The sequence below is a fragment of the Sciurus carolinensis genome, chromosome 9 (assembly GCF_902686445.1).
Source record: "Sciurus carolinensis chromosome 9, mSciCar1.2, whole genome shotgun sequence".
In the NCBI taxonomy this organism is placed as follows: Eukaryota; Metazoa; Chordata; class Mammalia; order Rodentia; family Sciuridae; genus Sciurus; species Sciurus carolinensis.
Window position 1 is genome coordinate 97,247,837 of NC_062221.1, and position 4,300 is coordinate 97,252,136.

The window sequence follows — 4,300 nt, forward strand, 5'->3', positions numbered from 1 at the left end:
TAGCCTGTCTCTAAATTTCTTGCCATGTGACAAACACCACCTCTGCACACCTTGTTGAAATCCCTGTTATTTTTATTCACTTTTATTCCAAAACATTAACATTTGATACACTTTTTTACAGGAACTATCGAAATTGAAACTATCTTAGTGGGCATTTGGTTACTTTGCTGAAACCGAATAAAAATTTCTACAAAATTCTAAGAAACTGTAATTAATTTCCATGAATTAAGGTCTTCTTTGGGGATTTCACTTTTATAACATATTTGTATATGTATGTGTATTACATTTTTAAAGAGTTTTTTCCTTTTTATTTTTGCAACATCATTCCACAGAAAAGCAATGAAAACACAAGTTTTAACAAGTTGACAATTGAATAGCATCTGTACACATTATCATTTACAGCAATTTTACACGGTTAATTAACTGTTAAAAAACATTCTTTCTAAATCTTTGTTGCCTTAACTAGTTCATCAGTTAAGACCCTACCTAGTACTATTTACAATTACCAAATTAAGACTTTAACTTACATAAAACCCATTAATTTAACATCTTTGTTCAGAATTCTGTATAGCAGGGGGGAAAAACTATTCTGACTTATTGATAAAAGACCCAAAAATACATTTCCACAAAATTATCGGGTGTATCACACTGAAAATACTTTGCCTTCAAAGAAAACCACCCTAAACTGGTCCTGTGAACACATGGTTAAGCCCACAACCAGCCCATCTGACAAGTGGGGACTGAGAGTCTAAGGAGGCTGGGGGAAACCAGTTCACTGGCACTGGTCCTTCTACTTGGGAATGGTACCATCATGCACCCAAGTTTGCTCAAGACTGCTTCACCATCAATATTCCTTGGATTCAGCGCCATTTACGATTTAAAACATGCAAAACACTCACTATACCCAAAATTAATGTTTTTAAGAAAGTAAGACAAGAACAACAACTCATCCTAAGACCCTGAACTACAGACAGACACCACCCAGCTACCAGTGCACATCGCAGGTCTGTATGCTTGGCGGACCTCCAGCAGGCCAGGAGGTGGCACCTGCTTCTCCTGGTGGCCACCAGGTGGCAGTCAGCTCATAGTCGAGAAGTCTTTCAAGGGTTCAGTTAAGCAAGCTTCCAAATCAAATTCGTCCTCCACTTGGCAGTCCTTGTGCCTAACTTTGGTGGGTGTGCCAGCGCACATGTCAAAGTTATCCTGTGAGCTCGTCTGGGACTCAGAGCTGCTTTCTGTGGATTCAGTCTCCATTTCCCCAAGGTCTACAGGATGTGTTTCTTGCAAATCACACTCTTCCTCAGGTGGAGGATCCCAAAAGTGCAGAGCCAACTTCCAGAGCTTGATCTGCTGATCCCATGACCGCCGGCTATGCTTCTTAAATTTGTTGGGGGTCTTGGGATGAATACCAGGTTGTCGAAGGTGTCTGGGGTGTCTCACACTGAAAATACTTTGCCAGGTACCTTCAAAGAAAACCACCCTAAATTGGTCCTGTGAACACATGGTTAAGCCCACAACCAGCCCATCTGACAAGTGGGGACTGAGAGTCTAAGGAGGCTGGGGGAAACCAGCCTCCTTTAATGTGGCGATCGTAAGCAATAGTGTTCTTTCCGTAGTTGATCTGCTTCTCTCTTCGCATCAGGACACTTTGATCTGGCTGCACATCAGCGGGCACTGTAGACACTGACTCTATTGAATCAGAACTTCTTGATGATGATTTCCACTCTCTTCCAAAGTCATTGATAAGGAGTTTTCTTTTATATTTTGCAATTTCTCTGTTAACTCTGGTCCTCATTTCATCTTCAACTGCCTTGGCCCAGTCTGAACACCGAGAACCGGGCTTAGGGCCTTCAGGAGTGGCGAAGCTCTCTGGTCTGGGTCTTGGGCGGGGCGCTAGACCTCCTCCGCGTCCCCGGGCTTCCAGCGCCTGTTGTCCACTCTGCGCTTCGGCCCGAGGCTCCATCTCGTAGGGGCTGACGCCTCGGTCGCCGCTGCTTCCGTAGGCAGGCGGGCTTCGCGGCCCGCAGGGCTGTGCCTGTGTTACATTTCTATGTAATTCATATTAAGTATATGTGTGCATATGTGTATGCATAGTAATACATGTACATTTAATACATAGGTGACTATTATGTAGATGATTGAAAGTTACTATTAAAATGTTATCAGTATAAATTATATCCATTGAAAACACTTTTTTTTCTTACTAGTTTTTTATGCAAAATAGGAAAGGCCATATGCTTTTCTTCTAGAACGGTTGGTAGACATGAATACAAGCATTACGTTTTAGAAAACCCTGGTGTATTTTATTGTGTGGGAACATTAAAATACTGAATAAATTCTCAAGTACTTGATTCAGAGTTTATTAATCTAGTGATTCTTCAACTATCAATAATATATATTCTTTGTAGTGATATACAAATTGTGTCTTCTTGAAAAAAATAATGTTTTTCATATTAAAGAACATGGTCTCCTTTATTTCTGCCAGTCCTTGTCTCGATCAGGTTGGATTTATACATGAAGCAAAGGATGAATTTGCATAATCTAGGTTCTTAGTTTAAGATCCCCAAATACTTTCAATTATTATTTTATTTTCTATTATTTATGACATTTATTGTTTTCTAAAGGCTTTCATGTATATTGTCTGAAAACAATTTTCTTTAAAATATAAACTCTATTTTATAGGTGAAGTAATTAGAATTCAGAGTTGCTGAGTAATTGGTGATGCTCATCTAAGGCAGAGTCAGACCCGAATTCAGAATTTGGACTCCCAGCCCTGGGGATCATTTTGCAATCAAAAAGAGTTTTATGAAGAAATCCTTTATAAAGTTTTGAACACTTTTTCCTCATCTTTTTCTTTCATTTTTGCTGACATATTGGTTTATGGATTTCTTACTATTTATCCTATTTTGAGGATAATTTAAACTATCCTGTTTTATTGAGCTTCCTAAATGTGTAGGTTACTGTTTTTCGCCAATTTTTTTAAGCCATTATTTCTGTGAGATTTGTTGTTGTTCATTTTTTTTTTTTTTTTTTTTTAGCTATTGCTCTCTCTTTTCCTTCTGCTCCCATTGTAGGTGTGTGAGTGTGCTAATCATTTCTTTGCGGCTCTCTTCTCTTCTTTGGTTTTCATAATCTCTATCACTCTATCTTCAAGTTAATTTTTTATTTTTTTGCCCAGTTCAACTTTGCTCCTTAGCCTCTTGAGTAGTTTTTTTCCCCTTTATTTGAACTTTCTATTTTCCTAATTTCCATTTGTTTCTTTTTTAAAATAATTCATATGTCCTAGTGACATTCCTATATGATGCAACATGTTATCATATCTTCCTTTACTTCTTTAAGCATGCTTTCTTTTTCTTCTGTGAGCATGTTTATAATGGCTACTTTAAAGTCTTTTCCTAGTAAATACAATATCTGATCTCACAGGCAATTCCAGTTTACTGCTGTATTTTCAGTATATGGGTCATATTTTATTTGAATGTCTTATATTTTTTGTTTGGAACTGGACTCTTCAATAATGTATTTTATCAGTTCTACATAATAGCCCCACTCCACTCCATCACTGGGAGGCTATTGTTTTTATATGATTGTTTATTTGTTTGGTGACATCGACTTATTTTCATGAAATCTATCCTACCCTCCACTCCCAGTCACCACTGTGTTCAGCCTTTGATGTGGTTCCCAAGGGAGGCACACCTTTGGATACGCCCACATCATCTGGGATGATTACCATACTCACCCATTAAACAGCACTGATTTCCTGATGGTTGCTGTATTGTTTTCAACAATATAAATTGCTCTATATACCAGTCCAATCAAATTCTGGCTTCTTTGAAGATAGTTTCTAAAACATTTGTTTTTTTTGTTGTTGTTGTTATTGTTTGTTGTTCTGACCCCAGGAAGTCTCCTCTCATCTTATTTTCTGGTTCTCTTCTTCAAACTCTACTATCTACGATTTAGCTTGTGTCTTTTTTTTTTTTTTTTTTTTTTCATTTCTATGGTTGTACACAATGTAGATTCATGCCATTCATGTAATCACACACATATATAGGGTAATACTGTCTGTTTCATTCTACTGTTTTTCCATCCCCACCCCCTTCCACTCCTTTTTCCTCTACATCATCCAAAGTTCCTTCATTCTTCTCTTCCCCCTGCTACCCCCTCTCATTATATATTGTCATGCGCTTATCAGAGAAAACATTTGACCTTTGGTTTTTTGGACTTGGCCTATTTCACTTAGCATGATATTTTCCAACTTCATCCATTTACCTGCCTTAATTTTATTCTTCTTTATGACTGAGTA

The 4,300-nt window shown here is 37.8% G+C and overlaps 1 pseudogene; it reads right to left on the reverse strand.

The window, feature by feature from the left end:
• Positions 1-1,077: 1,077 nt before the first annotated feature.
• On the reverse strand, positions 1,078-3,730 carry LOC124993716 (histone RNA hairpin-binding protein-like; annotated as a pseudogene).
• Positions 3,731-4,300: the final 570 nt, after the last annotated feature.